The sequence below is a fragment of the Dendrobates tinctorius genome, unplaced genomic scaffold, assembly GCF_039654945.1.
Source record: "Dendrobates tinctorius isolate UK_male_01 unplaced genomic scaffold, ASM3965494v1 ptg000073l, whole genome shotgun sequence".
NCBI classification, from domain to species: domain Eukaryota; kingdom Metazoa; phylum Chordata; class Amphibia; order Anura; family Dendrobatidae; genus Dendrobates; species Dendrobates tinctorius.
In genome coordinates, this window is record NW_027361741.1 from 19,407,227 (window position 1) to 19,424,620 (window position 17,394).

Below are 17,394 nucleotides of genomic sequence, written 5' to 3' on the forward strand. Positions count from 1 at the left end.
GGGTTGACACTGTTGCACCCTCGGACTGCAGGGCAGCTTGAACTTGTTTGGATGTTAGTCGAGGTTCTTTATCCAACATCCGCACAATCTTGCGTTGAAATCTCTTGTCAATTTTTCTTTTCCGTCCACATCTAGGGAGGTTAGCCACAGTGCCATGGGCTTTAAACTTCTTGATGACACTGCGCACGGTAGACACAGGAATATTCAGGTCTTTGGAGATGGACTTGTACCTTGAGATTGCTCATGCTTCCTCACAATTTGGTTTCTCAAGTCCTCAGACAGTTCTTTGATCTTCTTTCTTTCTCCATGCTCAATGTGGTACACACAAAGACACAGGACAGAGGTTAAGTCAACTTTAATCCATGTCAACTGGCTGCAAGTGTGATTTAGTTATTGCCAACACCGGTTAGGTGCCACAGGTAAGTTACAGGTGCTGTTAATTACACAAATTAGAGAAGCATCACATGATTTTTTGAACAGTGCCAATACTTTTGTCCACCCTCTTTTTTATGTTTGGTGTGAAATTATATCCAATTTGGCTTTAGGACAATTCTTTTCGTGTTTTTTCATTTAAAACAAATTAAATGAAGATAATAATACCGAAGAATTTGTGTTTGCAATCATTTTCAGGAATAAACTGAGTATTATCTGTCAGAATTGCAGGGGTGTCAATACTTTTGGCCACAACTGTATTTGTTAACCAAACGGGGAGGTGACAGCTGTTTATATGAATAAAACTGTTTGAGTCTACATCATTGCGGAAGCTTTTTGTTACCAATTTATTGTTCTCCAAATTGTTAAGTCTAAAAAATTAATATTGGTTTAACTCTAAGTGAATTCTAGGCCATAATCATTGGAATTCAGGCTGGAAATAAATGCTTGTAAATCAGTGAGTGAACCTTCCCAAATAAAGAGAATGTCATCAATAAAGCGGTGCCAAATCCTGAGACCCTTGTGTAGGAGGTTATTTTTGTAGATATATTCTTGTTTCCATTTTCCTACGTACAGATTTGCGTAACTTGGCTCAAAGCGAGTACCCATTGCGATGCTATGCGTTTGTAGATAGTACTGTTTTTCATACATAAAATAATTGTGTTTCAGAATAAATTCAATACTATCAATAATGAATTGAATCTGAAGTTCCTTATAGGTTCCTAAGGTGTGAAGGAAAAAATTAGTAGAAATAACATAATAGGGACCGACAGTTCTTCCACTATACCCAATCCAGCAGATGGACACCCAACCAAGAGTGTTCACATTTCCAAAAATTACTGGCAAACCCCACAAAAGTGGCATCAATTTCACCTTGGTAGAAATAGTATAATAGGGAAAAATATGTCTTCCACTGCGCCCAATCCAGCAGATGGACACCCAACCAGGGGTGTTCACATTTAAACAAATGGGGGCCTTACACCACAGAAGTGACATCAATTTCATCACAGTAGAAATTCTATAATAGGGACGGACAGGTCTTCCACTACACCCAATCCAGCAGATGGACACCCAACCAGGAATGTCCACATTTCCAGAAATTATTGGCAGACAATACAAAAGTGGCATCAATTTCACCACAGTAGAAATACAGTAGGGAATAAAAGTATTTAGTCATCCACCAACTGTACAAATTCTCCCACTTTAAAAGATGAGATAGGCCTGTAATTTGCATCATAGGTAGACCACAACTATGAGAGTGAAAATGAGAAAAGAAATCCAGAAAATCTCCTTGTCTGATTTGGCAAAATTTATTTTGCAAATTATGGTATAAATTAAGTAATTAGTCATTAACAAAAGTTCATCTCAATATTTTGTTATATATCTTTGTTGGCAATGACAGAGGTCAAACATTTTCTGTAAGTCTTCAAAAGGTTGGCACACACTGTTGGTGGTATGTTGGCCCATTCCTTCATGCAGATCTCCTCTAGAGAAGTGATGTTTTGGGCCTGTTGCTGGGCATAATGGACTTTCAAATCCCTCCAAAGGTTTTCTCCAAGTACTTTTCCATCCCAATTGCAGACTATGCAGACTAGGTGATATTGCATTTTTTAGTTTGATGCATTAATGTCACGTAACTGCACTCTGTAATATCTTTCATGTGGTTTCTGTGCCTGCTGCTGCTGATGTTAACACAAATAATAATATTAATAATAATAATTTTAATTTATATAACGCCAACATATTCCACAGTGCTTTACAGTTTAACAATTTCAAAACACAAGTCATAAGTAACAACGTTAACAATACAATAATTAAAGGAAAATTAGACAACCCTGCTCATGAGAGCTTACAATCTACAATGAGGTGTACAAAGTACAGATGTGTATTTGCAATGATGGTCAAGCCATCTTGAGGGTGTGAGGAATAGATGGGGATAGTGAATGGGCTAATTTGTGGAAATGTGAACAGTCATGGTTTGTCTACATCTGCTGGGTTAGCTGTGGTGGATGACCTGTCGGTCCCTATTATACTATCTATACTGCCGTGAAATTGATGCAATGTCTGTGGTGTAAGGCCCTCATTTGTTTAAATGTGAAGACTCCTGGTTGTCTGTCCATCTGCTGGATTTGGTGTAGTGGAAGACCTGTTGGTCCCTATTATAGTATCTATACTGTAGTGAAATTGATGACTTGTTCATTTTCATGAAAGTTAGGCAGTCTACACTTTCAGGGGACACCCGACTGCGCTTATCAATCAGGACACCAACAGCAGCGCTGAAGACATGTTCTGAGAGAATGAAGGCTGCCGGGCATGAGAAAACCTAAAAGGCATGTGAGGTGAGCTCAGGCCACTCATCCATTTTGAAAGACCAAAATGTGAAAGAGTCAAAACCCTCCCTGATGGTATTGAGTTTAAGTTCTAGATATTCTTGCACCATTCTCTCCATTCGTTCACCACATGGAAGACTTGGACTCTGTTGGACTGGTGCGCGAGTTAGTCTCAAAAAAGTGTCAAAGGACTCACAGAAATTGCTTCTTCTAATTAGGCTACTTTCACACATCAGGTTTTCGGCGTCAGGCGCGATCCGACGTCGTGCCGGAATGCCGGATCCGGCAAATGTTTTGTAAAACCTGATGTGCCGGATCCGGTTTTCTGCCGGATCCGTCTTGTTCTTGACAGACAAAACCGGATCCGTCTCATCCGGTTCATCCGTTTTTCTATCCGTTTTTCGACGGATTACGCCGGATCCGGTTTTTAAAATTGACCCTTGTGGCCTTCCGAACGGGATTGGCTACTGGAAAACTATATATAGCATGTTCCTACAGCCCTTCTTTGACAGGTTGTAGAGGAGAAAGTGCAGGTTGGAGAGAAGAGCAACTTACTGGCGAAGATGGATGTTGTCATTGGAAATATTTTGAAGAATTTGGCGGATTTTATAGCGGAGGCGAATCGTTTGAGGGTGATTGTTCTGGAGAAGGAGAGAGCGAGACAGCAGCGCATCAGGCATCGTAGACAACGTTTGTGGATCCACCCCATCACAGCCAAGAGAATGACGCGTGGGGTCTATTCTACACTCTGCATGGACCTTCGACGAAACCCGGATAAATTTTTTGGATATGTTCGGATGAAAATGGAGAATTTTAATTACTTGGTGGAGCGCATTGCACACCTCATAAGAAAAGCGGACACCTATTGCCGCTTCTCTGTTTCACCCGCAGAGCGTCTGATGGTGACTTTAAGGTAAGCCACATTTATTGGATGTGATCGCATCAGAGCACACTTTCACTGCAATCTTGTTGGTGGTAGTTTGTATCTCCAAGTGTTATAGCTCAGTTTTGGTATGTAATGCTGTGATTTAAAACTATTTATTGTTTTTTAATTCCCCACAGATTTCTTGCAACTGGAGAATCCCTTTCGTCACTGCATTTCCAGTACAGACTCGGGATTTCCACCATATCTGGAATAGTGAAGTACACATGCCGTGCACTGTGGGACTCCTTAGCTGAAGAGTTTTTACCAGAGCCCACAACAGAGAGGTGGATTGAAATTGCTGACAAGTTTCAACAGATATGTCAGTTTCCCAACTGCTTGGGCGCTGTGGACGGGAAACATATCCGCATTGTAAAGCCAGCCGGATCGGGATCGGAATATTTCAATTACAAGAAATATTTTTCAATTGTCCTCATGGCCATCACTGACGCGGAATACAAATTTATTGCGGTTGATATTGGGGCCTATGGCCGCTCCAATGACTCTCAAGTTTTCAAACTGTCTGCTATGGGGCGTAAACTGTATGGAAACACCTTCCAGTTCCCACCACCTAGACCGCTGCCGCAAACATCTGGTCCACCTATGCCATTTGTCTGTGTAGGGGATGAAGCCTTCCAGCTGTCAGAACACCTTTTGAAACCGTACTCTAGCAGAGGATTGACAAGACCAAAACGCATTTTTAATTACCGCCTCACAAGAGCAAGAAGAATGGTTGAATGTACCTTTGGTATTCTGACAGCCAAATGGCGGGTCCTATTGACTGCGATCAACCTCAAGACAGAAACTGTGGACGAGGTGATCAAAGCTTGCGTGGTACTCCACAATTTTGTTATCTGCAAGGAACCCATTTCCATTGAGGACACCTCTGAAGAAACCACCTTGCAAGATTACCATGACATTACCACTAGAAGTTCTGTGACGGTTTCAGTAATGAGGGACAATTTTGCACTATACTTTATGTCACCTCAAGGCAGAGTACACTGGCAGGATGACAGAGTGTGAAAGATTTGTACCCTAACCAAACTTGTGTACCTTCTGTACCAACAGTATATACCTTTGCCAACCAAAGTTGGCTATCTTGTCATGGTCTCTATTTTTGGTTTTGGGCCACAAGTGTGTACCTGGTTGTGTTTTATGCAAAGTATTTCACCTTTTAACAAAAGTTGTGTACATTGTTAGGAAATCACCAACAATAAACACAACTTTTCAGGTGAAATACTTTGCTTCAAACACAACCAGGAACACAACTGTGGCAAAAAGCTAAAATTTACCCACAGTTATATACCTGGTTTTGAATACCTTTTTACCTTTTAAATACCCTGTATTTAACCTTTTTTTTAAACATATTTCGCCGCAGAAAGAAATGACAGACAACCAGTGTAAACAATAATTTAACTTTTATTTAAAATATTTTTTTTTTGTAAACTGTTTTTAAAGTTAAAAAAACTTTTTTAATAAAGGTTTGAAACCAACCAAATGGGCATTTTTATTACAAAAAAAACATTATAACTCGGTGTAGTGTGGGGTGGAAATACTGCTGGAGGGGCTGCGGGACACTTCGACAATGGGAGTGTGGAGAGAGGACTGGGATCGTGGTGGGGAAGGAACAGTTAGAGGTGATGGTGTGGAAAAAGCTACAGAATGGGTGGACATGTGGGAGGCAGAAGAGGTGGTGGGCGGTGGAGTGGAGGGTTGGGCAGGGACTGTAGGAGCAGATGATGTTGATGGAAAGTTGTATGGGGAAGGAGTTTGGTACGGGGAAGGAGTTTGGTACGGGGAAGGAGTTTGGTACGGGGCAGGTTGCTGGAAGTGGGGAGATGTCTGGTACTGGGGAGGTTGCTGGTACTGGTGAGGTTGCTGGTATGTAATAGGAGGGGGAGGATGGAAAGTGGCTGGAGGGGGTGCAGATGTAATAGGAGGGGGAGGATGGAAAGTGGCTGGAGGGGGTGCAGGTGGAGGAACTACAGTGGTGGGAGGTGGAGGTTGGGAGGTAATCTGCTGTAGAGCACCGTGGCACGAATGCATTACATGCATCTGCTGGGTAGGAGATAGTGTTGCCATGCGCTCCACAACAGACCTGAAAAAGGTGTGGTTTGGTGAAGATCTTGCTTCTGAATGCATGGTTTGCAGAAGTGTCTTCACCTCCATAATGCTGGAGTTGATCTGCTGAAAGCCTGCGGAGATTTGCTCTGACAAGACTTTTAGACAGTTCTGGAAAGATGCATTCAGATGCAAGAACTCTGGCGCATAACTCTTTTCCTGACCCCTCTGCCGCTGCCGCCCAGTACCCGCAGGTGTACTAGAGGTGGCAGGGGCAGAAGGGTGGGGTAAAGGGAAAGCGATCTCCTCACCAGCAGCTTCATGTAATGTAGGCGGCCACGATGCTCCTGTGCTGGTGGATGGGACAGATGGGTCGAATGTGTGGGAAGGCTGGGAAGGTGCAGATGTACCGGGGCGGTCGAAGTGTCCCTCGGTGCCGGTCTCCTCAGGGATCGCCTCAGAAGGGTCCAATTGTGCAGGCTCCCGAGTGCTGCTCACCGTGCTGTGGAATAAAGAGAAAAAAAAACAATTAAAATAGTGACATGGTATGGCCCTGGCTGAAAAAAAAAAGTTACATCTAAACATTTTTTTGTCACATGTGGTGTGCAATATTTACCTTCTGGTGAGCATTGTTTCCCGGAGGAACGACAGGGCTCGTGCGTACTTGTACTTGCTCCTGCGTCCTCCAGATCCACTCGGGGCCCGCATCTCTTTATTGAACTCCTTCTTGAAACGATCCCTCACAGACCGCCACCGCTTCACAATTCTCTCCCCTGAAACGAGAAAGGACAAAGTAGTTAGTATACAACATCAGTGTTTCCCAAACTCCAGTCCTCATGGTCCCCAGGGGTCATGTTTTCAGGATTTCCAAAGTAAATAGAAATCCTGAACACATGGTCCGTGGGGACCACGAGGACTGGAGTTCGGGAAACACTGGTTTAAATCAAGCAACCGGTACTGTATATACTTACGCTCTTTAATCTGGGCCCGAGCTTCGAGGTCCTCCCAGCGGTCCACAAGGAGCGAACAGATTTCCTCCCAGAGTCGTTGGGTAACGATAAGGTCAGCATGGCGGCGGTCAGCCATATTCCAGAGCGGCTCCCTTTCTCTGACGAGATCGATGAGGTGGTCCACATCGAGTCCTCCATCCTCACCGTCAGAGTCGGGAGCACGCTGTGAAGGCTGTTAAAGAAAAAGACCTCTTGGCCGAGCACCAGATTGGGAAGACTAGAGAAGAAAACAAAAAATGTTATGTCTTTGGATGTAGGCATTTGTTTGCTGTGTGTGGTCTGCAGAACATTGTTTTCTATGTGTTGTGTGTAGTGTGATGTTGTGTTTCTGCGTTTGATGCAAAAAACTTACCAATTGTGAGCCCACTCCAAGTGTCTGTCCACCCCTTCCTTCTTCTTCTGGGAGCTCCTCTTCATCTTGTGATTCCTGTTTTGAAATAAAAGGCAATGAATAGACATATATTACAGAGATGATGGATTTTGGAAATAAAAACTTACCGTCAAACGCTGACGATGCAAGGGAGGGCTCCCAGAAGATGATGTGCTGTCTTCCTGGTGGCCAGACTCCATGGCTGTGGGTGGTGTTCCAGCTGCTGCCATTGCTGCTGCTGCTGCATCTATTGGGCGGCTGTTGAATAAAGAGAAACAAAGGGCCAATGAATATCTTGATATTCAATAGCCCTAGTTTGGAGGAATGGGGGATTTGATAATTACCGTCTCTCATCTGCTGCTGGACTCCCCTCCCGTTGTTCAGCATGCTGCTCCATTTGGGGTGGTGCTGATGGTGCTGCTGCAGATGTCTGCTGCCTTCTCCTGCTCCTGGTTCTTGGCTTGGGTGGCATGTTGGGTGTGGCTGAAGGTCCCACTGTCTTGCTTTTATATATGTCTTGTGGGCAGAGCTACTGAGCATGCTCAGACCAAAAAAAACGGATCCGGCCACCGGATCCGGCTGTCGCCGGATCAGGCGCATTGCGGCGCTCATAGGCTTTCATTGTTTGAAAAAGCCGGACACGCCGGATCCGGCGTGTCCGGCTTTTTCGCCGGAGACAAAAAACGTTACAGTAGCCGTTTTTTCCAGACGCCGGATCGCGTCACATTGCCGGATCCGGCGAAAATCGGATGAAACGCATGGCCATCCGGCTCGATCCGGCTCTAATGCAAGTCAATGGGGGGGAAACCGGATCCGGCATTGCATTTCGCCAGATCCGGTTTCTGTCAAAAGCGCCGGATCGCACCTGACGGCGAAAACCTGATGTGTGAAAGAGGCCTTACACCACTGCAGTTGATGGTGCACATGCTGGTAATGATTTGGCATTGATGAACTGACGTGCTGGAGGTTTGAAATCTAGAGCTGTAATGCGAAAAAAGGTGTGCTTCACTACTTTCTTGGGGAAAAGCTCTGTTAGGGTTGTGTAAAAGCGTGTTTTCATACCCACCAATTGCAGGTCCCTTTCCAGGGCGAGAAGCATTTGGCAAAATTTGGTTTTATAACATGGATCTAACAGAGTGGCAACCCAGTAGTCAGCAGAATTCCTAATAATAACTATACATGGATCATGTTGCAGATAGTGCAGCAATAAGGCAGTCATATATCGGATTCTACCATGAGGTCCAAACCCATGCTGTGTTGGTAGCTGGGTAATAATGAGGCTAAATATTGGCAAAATATTGGCACTTCCAAAACTGTATATTTATCTACAAACATGAGGAAGCAGATGCCAAGTATATAAGGCTGGTTTCACACTTGCGTTTTTTTTCGCGGGATTTTAGCGCTAAAAAACGCATGCGTTTTTTTTTCCTATACTTTGCATGTGATGCGCTTATGTGTGCATACACACGCGTTTGTATGCGTTTTTGCACTCATGCGTTTTTTTGCGGTATGCGCTCGGGCGCACAAAATGCATCCTGTTGCATTTTTTGGGCGTCCGACTTGCCTCAAAAAAACGCATGCACGCGCAATGCGTTTTTTTTACAGCAAGACACCCATTATAAGTCTATGGGTGCGCATATGTGCGCATTGGCATGCTTATGTATGCGTTTTTTGCACATGCGTTTTTTTTGTTAACCATGGAATTTAGGGGTTTGGGTTAGAGTTAGGGTTAGTTAAGGGGGTTTAGGGTCAGGGTTAGGGTTAGGGTTAGGGTCAGGGTTAGGGTTAGGGTTAGGGTCAGGGTTAGGGTTAGTTAGGGTTTAGGGTTTGGGTTAGGGTTAAGTATGGTTTGGTTAAGGGTTAGGGTCAGGGTTAGGGTTAGGGTCAGGGTTAGGGTTAGGGTTAGGGTCAGGGTTAGGGTTAGGGTTAGGGTCAGGGTTAGTTAGGGTTTAGGGTTTGGGTTAGGGTTAAGTATGGTTTGGTTAAGGGTTAGGGTCAGGGTCAGGGTTAGGGTCAGGGTTAGGGTTAGGGTCAGGGTTAGGGTTAGGGTTAGGGTCAGGGTTAGGGTTAGTTAGGGTTAGGGTTAGTAAAGTCATGGTTTGGGTTAGTGTGAGGGGCCACCTAATGTTTGGAAAAAACGCAAACGCGGTAAAAACGCACTAAAAACGCATACAAACGCATAAAAACGCTGCGTTTTTTTCATGCATGCTCATAAAAATGCTTGAAAAAAACGCAGCAGTTATATGCTTTTGTATGCGTTTTTTCAATGCGTTTTTTTGCGGGAAAAACGCGCTGCAAAAAAAAGCAAGTGTGAAATTAGCCTAAAAAGGGTATATTACTGTATTTATTTAGCATGTAGTACATTCAAATTAAAATGCTGAGGAGAAACAAAATACAAAAATAGCTTCAAACACAGAGAGCATATCAACCTTATTGGTTCATGCATAACAATAATACTAAATTAAGCAATGTGGCTCTTTAAAAATATTATTCTTTTATACATGGTTAGATAAATTCAGATACAAACCAGACAGGCCTAAATGCATCTGCACTAATACAGGGTGCAGCGGACCCAAGAAAAAGGGCAGCTGCACAGGTGCATAAATACCAAATGAAACAGCCAGCATACAATCAGGGATTGGCCGTGGGGATGCATTTAGGCCTGTCTGGTTTGTATCAGAATTTTTTGGAGGATTTTTTTTCCTCTTTTTGAGGTTTTCATGTTAGAGTAGGACTGGCAAGTGTAAGGAACTTTGACGCAGTTTGCCAGCTTCCGTATTAAGGCCTTAATATCAACCAATACCTTACATATATTGATATGTTTTTTGTGCACTTTTTAAATTTCTTTCAGTGTGCATTTGGGCCCAAATGGTTCTGCAAACTTGTGGCCTCTGTTCACATGGGATGCATTCTAGTTGGCACTGGGCAGCCCCCCTATATGGTGTTACTAAGAGGTTGTGAACCAGAAGCCTGCATTCCCTGTGTGAACACTGCCACATGAGGATTATTTCTTCTGCACTGGTGTACCACACGGCCAATCCCTGATTGTAGGCTGGCTGTTTCATTTGGTATTTATGCACCTGTGCAGCTGCCATTTTACTTGGGTCCGCTGCACCCTGTATTAGTGCAGATGCATTTAGACCTGTCTGGTTTGTATCTGAATTTTTTGGAGGATTTTTTCCTCTTTTTGAGGTTTTCATGGTTAGATAAATGAATAGGCATTAGCGTAAGCAGGAGTCAGATAGTTATTGAGTAGGAATTCACATAAAGGTGATAATCATGGTTGTAACAGGCCTAAGAGGTAATAAACAATTCCCATAAGAGTCACTGTGCATAAGGAAATATCCTACCCTCAATATTTTTTATTAAAATTTGATTTCACTGGAGTAGTTCAAAAATTAATTAATTGTCACAGACATAAAATGATATGTGCTTATAATGAAAAAATTCATGTGGAGATAGTAGGAACATATTATGTCAAGAAAATAATCAATAATAATAATAGCTAGACTAGCCTAGAAGATACTTTCATTACATTTGGATTATATGAGAATCAATGTACATAGGAACCTAACCCTTCTTGCACATATTTTATAAAAAAAAACATGATTATGTTAAAGTAGATCAATAACTTTGTTTGTTGTGGTAGATATAAAGTGCTATGCTCAAAATGAAATTTCCATGTGGAGTTACTTAGCAAAGATGATACCTGAAAATGATCCCACAGTACCGGAAACAAGCATAATACTATGTGGTTGTTCCCAATAATAGTAATGAAGACTCTAAGTAAGTAAGGTATACATGACCTGGTTATGCAGTGTGGAGCCCCGATGCATGTTTCATGTTAGCTTCATCCTAGGGGGCTTTTGTATGTACGTGGTAACTAAGTGGCAGTGTCTGGGTATGGTGCTTCCGTCAACAAAGCCGGATGTGATGTCACTGCAGTTCAGCGTCTCTTGCAGCCAGTCCACTCCCCGTCTGACATGTCAGACGGGGGTGGAGCCATCAAACGATTCAGATGCATCTCCACGGAGACTCACATACCGGCAGTCTAAAGAAGTGTACACCTCTATGGGAGATTTGTCTTTGTGAGGAGTGTGAGCAGAGACACAGAATGTGTATTGCAGTTCAGAGGTGTATGATGCTAGTGCATTCTCCTGTGAGATACGCACTATAGGTGCATGGTAAAATGGATTGATCATGTGAGAGTGTACTGTAAATGCATAGTAGTCAGCATAGAAACATTGATTATGTAAGTACGCACTATAGCTGCGTAATAGTCAATGCAAGTACATTGAATATGTGCATGCGCACTATATGTGCGTGATGGTTAGTGACGAAACATGGATTAAGATGGTGTATGATACTAGTGCATTCCCCTGTGAGGTGTGCACTATACAGGGTGGGTCATGTATATGGATACAACTAACTAAAATGGGAATGGTTGGTGATATCAACTTCCTGCTTGTGACACATTAGTATATAGGAGGGGGGAAACTTTTCAAGATGGGTGATGATCATGGCAGCCATCTTGAATTTGGCCATTTTGGATGCAACTTTATAAATGGCACACCCAGGTGTATCCATATAAATGGCTCACCCTGTAGTTGCTGGTAAAATAGATTGATCATGTGAGTGTGTACTGTAAATGCATAGTAGTCAGCATAGAAACATTTATTATGTAGGTACGAACTATCGGTGCGTTGTAATCAGTGCAAGTACATTGATTCTATGAGTGTGTAGTGTTGAATAGACCTAATCAATTATAATTATGTTCAGGCATTAAATATATATAATTTAATGATCACCCTCAAAAATCTATACGTAAAGAAATTTTTTTGCACTATAAGTACATAGTAACGAGGGTGACTGCTAGAATTGCAGCTATAAAAGATTAATGAGTATGTATTAAGTACAATAAGAAATTAACAGTTTAATAAAACTGGTAATATACGTGCATTATGGAAAGAGAGAGAGGGGCACATATAAAAGACGTGATGAATAGTGAAAGTATCTACACAAAATATATCAGTGAAGAAAGTATTTTATTAACAATGAAAAAAGTATTTTATATATATATATTTAAATATAAAACATCTCTGAATCTCTGAGAAAATCCCTTTTACTTAAGAGTATAATGATTTAAAATTGTAAAAATATAAAATACTGGTGCTTTTTCATTTCAATATAGGTTATCAAATGTTAATGAAGTCCATCACGCCAACACCGCACAGGAAGACAAAACCCTCCAGTACCTCCCACACCCAAGGTCCGCAAGGAGCCAGGGCAACCACTTATGGTAAGTATATATGGATAGGATGTGTAACTAAATAAATGAGAAAAAAAGTTAAATAAAAGCAACAACAGACAAAAAGACCAATAGTTAAAACATGATATAAGTTAGTTATAAAAAAAAGATTTAAAGGAAAGGGGCAAAGCGCAGAATCTCATTTAGCCTTTGGATTGGACCGAATTAATTTTAGAGATCCACTTCGTCTCGAGTTGGGATAGTTTGTTTCTCCAATTGCCACCCTTTTTGTCTATATAGACCTTGTCAATTCCCATTATCTTCAGGAGTTTGGCAGTGCAGTCATGCATAGACCTTGGTATTGGTTTCAAAGCTGAGGTGTCAACAATGTCCCGGGAGTTCACTATATCTCAATAGTGTTCCCTTACGTGTTTTTTTAATGGTCTGGAGGTCAGACAAATTTAGATTTTTTTACATGGACATACCGGGTAATAGATTATGCCAATACTGTTACATGTAATATGTTGTGTGATGGTATAGGTTTCACTGCCATTACTGGATTGAAACGATGATCCTTGGGACATGTTGGGGCAATCAATACAATTGTTGCAGGGGAAGAATCCCCATTTTGGACCTCTTGAACCAAATGCTTCTTCCATATTTGGTCCTCTGTAGTAGTTGTAGACCAATAGATCCTTGAGATTTTGTGACCTTTTGTATGTGATCGAGGGTAGGTTACCAAGACATTTTGCCAACATTGAATCCATCTTAAGCATAGGCCAATATTTCTCCAGTGCATGCCTCATATCTGACCATTTTTTGCTATAAGTAGAAATGAATCTCCCCTTCTCTTCTGTCACAGGTTTGACCCTCAAATGTAATAAATCTTTTCTTTGGGCTGATAATGCTTTTTTCACACCTCTCTTGATGCATCGCTTAGAGTAACCTCTATCTTCAAATCTTGCTGAAAGAGCATCTGCCTGTTTGTGAAGCAGTTAATCATTTGAGCAAATTCTTCTGATTCTTAGGAATTGGTCTGTTGGTATTCCAGTTACTACAGTTGTTACACATACACCTTGCTGCGGCTCCCATGATGAGTCCTGAATGACGAAACGCGTCGGGAGGGAGGCTATCATTGGGATCTCCACCTGATGATTGAAAAAGGAAAAAATGTGGGAAGGACAAACCCCACCTTATACCGGGTGAGAGCTTTCCATTTATTGTGGTTTTGACTTGGTTTATATAGGTTAATACACATACTCTGCAATTGCTGCAAATTTTGTTGACAGGGATACCAGGTCAATATATGTCTGGATTCCCTTAAAGGGTATCAAAGTGTCTTGTGAGATGAGATAAAGAGCTAAAAAAACTTCAGATTTATGATGTGTAGCTGAATGTGCAGCATCTGTTATATTGAGCTTCAATTAGAAGACTGTTAACCTCTTTATGAAAAACACTAATTATTGATACCATTTCAAATGGGTTGGTAGAGTGGTAATATATTTGAAACCTATGTACCTAGATAAAATAAGGTTATAGGTCTAACAGAATAAGCTAACCCTCACTAAACCTAATTTGGAAAATACTTTTCTTCCATTTTATACTCATCATGAGCAGATAAACACTTTTTATGAGGGCTATTATTAAACCCTTTTTATATTGATAGTTAAATAAAAGTTATTTTTTACCTCTTTGCTAAATTATATTCCAGTTATTAATGGTCGAGTATGTGATGAGGATGGATGCAGTAAGGAATTTACAGCTGTATCCTTTAGAAATATGTCTGTTTCAATATGATCATATTCTCCTTTAGACACTACAGCATCCAAAAATTCAATATTGCTCTGACTTTATTTGTGTGTGAGTTTGATATTCAGCCTATTGTCATTTAGAATTTCAAAAAATGTGAGAAGGTCCTGTTCTGTGCCCTGCCAAATCATGAAAATGTCATCAATGAAGTGCACCCAGAACAGGACCTTTTCTATGAATGCTATGGGGTCAGTAAAAAATAATTACCTATCCCACATGCCTAAAAACAAATTGGTATGCGATGGGGCAAAGACTGACCCCATAGCTGTGCCTTGGTTTTGTAGACAGATAGTTTCTTTGAAGATGAAAAAATCGCGTTTTAACATAAATTCAAGAAGGTTGATTAAAAAACTAGTTAGATCCGTATTGTGGTCAGACATCTTCAAAAATATTTTGGCTGCTTGGATCCAATTGTGGTGTTAAATGGAAGTATATAGAGACTCAACATCTAGGGTAATGAACCACATATCACTTGCCATGGGTATGGCTTCAATCTTATTCAGTAGATCCCCTGTGTCCTTGATGTATGATGGTAGTAATGCTTGATGTAAAATGCTTGTGTGATTGTTGCTCAAGTGCTTGACCCGAGCAACGAGCCCAAAGTCTATGGGAAACATGGCGGAAATTGCAGAAATCGATGGTAACAGTACTCAAATGACAAGGGAACAGCATGGGGAAGATGCCTGGAAGCATTTCTGACTCCCAGGTCACTGCTGTGAACAATGTTGTCAGAGTCTTATGCCACTTTTACAGACTCACAATAAAACATATAAAAACTAAACCAAAATGGATTTTCCTGGGAAATATGTTAAGGGAAATCCTTTCCAGGGTAATGACTTTGTATATAAGGCAAAATAAATAACCAAAACAAAAATTCTCCACCACACCTTGGACTATGTTTGCGTTTTTTAACTTTAGCATTGCTTTTAACCAAGACAAATGCATTCACTGGGAAATGGCATTTTAACATTTTACAACCTTAACTGTCTATGTGGTGTGTGAAACATCATCAGACTCATCCTTTTTCATTTATAAAGGAGGAACTCTGAAAGTCACAAAGCCTATTTTTATAGGCATATCAGGCGGCCTTTACTATTCCTAGAGAGCCATCAGCCGGCTATGCTTTGTTGTTCTCATTATTAAATAGTGGGTCTCCTATACTGTTATTGCATATGCAGTGAGTGACAGGGCTGCTCAAAATTTGGATGCACCCCAATACACCTTTGAAGAGACATACAGGAGGGCCTCCTGAAAACAATAAACCCATTATTAGAAAGTGGGTCTCCCACAATGTTTGCCTATCCAGTGAATGCAAGGGCTGCCAAAAATTTGGAGGCACTCCAATGCCCCTTGGAAGAGATGTGGAGGAGGGCCTCATAAAAAATGTTCCCATTAGAAAGGAGTGGGTCTAATATACTTGTAATACCCATGCATTAAGTGTATGGGCTGACAAACATTTACCCCTGGGGGGTATACATGAACAAAATTACATGAACAAATTTTTTTACGGGCATCATAAACACACTTTAAAAAAATTATGTGGGTGTTGCATCACGGATCACGGTCACCCTGGTGATATGGTGGTGGAGGATGAGGAGAAGGAGCAGGACAACAGCAAATAGCCAAAATTAGGAAGCATATACCCATATGTGGGTGTGAAGAGGTGCATGGCAATAGACCTTCAAAAAAAGACACTGGATTTGAGTTTGAGTTTACGTTACGCTGCTATCATCTGGTGGTATTGAGAAGTCTGGCCCAATCCAGCCCTTGTTCATTTTTATGAGAGTCAGCCTGTCTGCATTTTCAGTTGACAGGCGGATACTCTTATCAGTTATAATTCCACCGGCGTCACTAAAAACCCGCTCAGACAAAACGCTAGTGGCAGGACAGGCCAGGATCTCCAAGGTGTAGAGAGCCAGTTCATACCATGTGCCCAGCTTGGATACCCAATAATTATAAGGCACAGAGGAATCACGGAGGCCATTGATAAGTTTAGCAATGTTCTCCCTCAGCATCTTTCCAAACTTTGCACTCCTTGTGAGAGTACCCCATGCCCCAGGGCCTGTGCAATGGAAGGGTCTGAGAAAACTCTCCCAGATTGGAGTCTCTCTCGCCTGTACACCTTGATTGTCCAACTAACAGTGACCTCTACCACCAGCATTTTCAGATGGAAATTTTTTAATATTTCCACAACAAGGACCTTCTGGAACTGCCCAATTTTAGTAGACCTGTGTATCATGGACCTAGAAGAATCACCAATGAGCAATGGCTGTCACCCAAAATTTTGAGAATGCGCGGGTCATGGGAAAGGCAGCTTAACATGAACTCAGCCATGCATGCCAGACTGATAACAGGCAAGACTTCTGTGTCCTCACCATGAGGATGACTGATCATGCTCTCCTCCTCCTCCCTGTCCTCAGGCCATCCACGCTGAACAGACGGTATGACAGTTGTGCAGGTAGTACTGTCTACAGCTCATGAAACTATCTCCTATTCTGCCTCCTCCTCCTCATCACCCAATCTATGTTAGGATGAGATGAGGCTGGTCTTTGTGTAATCACCCTGTATGGTTCCATGCTCCATGTCATCATGCTCCATTTGCAATGCATCCTCTTTGATTATGAGTAGAGAGCGCTTCAGAAGACATAGAAGTGGGATGGTGACACTAATTATGGCATCATTGCTGCTCACCATCTTGGTGGAGTCCTCAAAGTTTTGGAGGATGGTTTATATGTCTGACATCCATGTCCACTCCTGAGGTCTTATGTATGGAGTCTGAATTGAATACCGATGGCCTTGTTGATGCTGGTAGTCAACAACTGCCCTCTTCTGCTCACAAATCCTTCGAAACATCTGCAGTGGAAAGTTATAATGCATGGGGACATCACACACCAGTCAGTAGGCCGGAAACTGCAAACACTGCTGAAGCACGGCAAGGGCAGCAGAAGCTGTAGCTGACTTTCTAAAATGGGTACACAGGCAGCGTACTTGGACAAGCAGATACGGCAGCTCCTGGTAGGCTTTGAAAAACGCTGAACCATGAGGTTAAGAGCATGGGCCAGGCTTGGTACGTGTGTGAGCTTGCCTCGCCTCAGAGCTGCCACCAGGTTCTGGCCATTGTCACACACTACCATGCCTAGCTGTAGGTTCAGCGCTGTCAGCCACAGATCTGCCTGCTCTTTTAGAGCTGTCCACAACTCTTCAGCATTGAG

At 42.1% G+C, this 17,394-nt stretch overlaps 1 long non-coding RNA gene across 1 annotated transcript in view; it reads right to left on the bottom strand.

The window, feature by feature from the left end:
• Positions 1-1,723: 1,723 nt before the first annotated feature.
• LOC141096312 (uncharacterized) overlaps positions 1,724-17,394 on the bottom strand; it is a 32,857-nt gene continuing 17,186 nt past the window's right edge. The window contains exon 4 of the long non-coding RNA XR_012233646.1: positions 1,724-2,114. This is a non-coding gene — a long non-coding RNA (uncharacterized lncRNA). The remainder of the gene's footprint in view (positions 2,115-17,394) is intronic.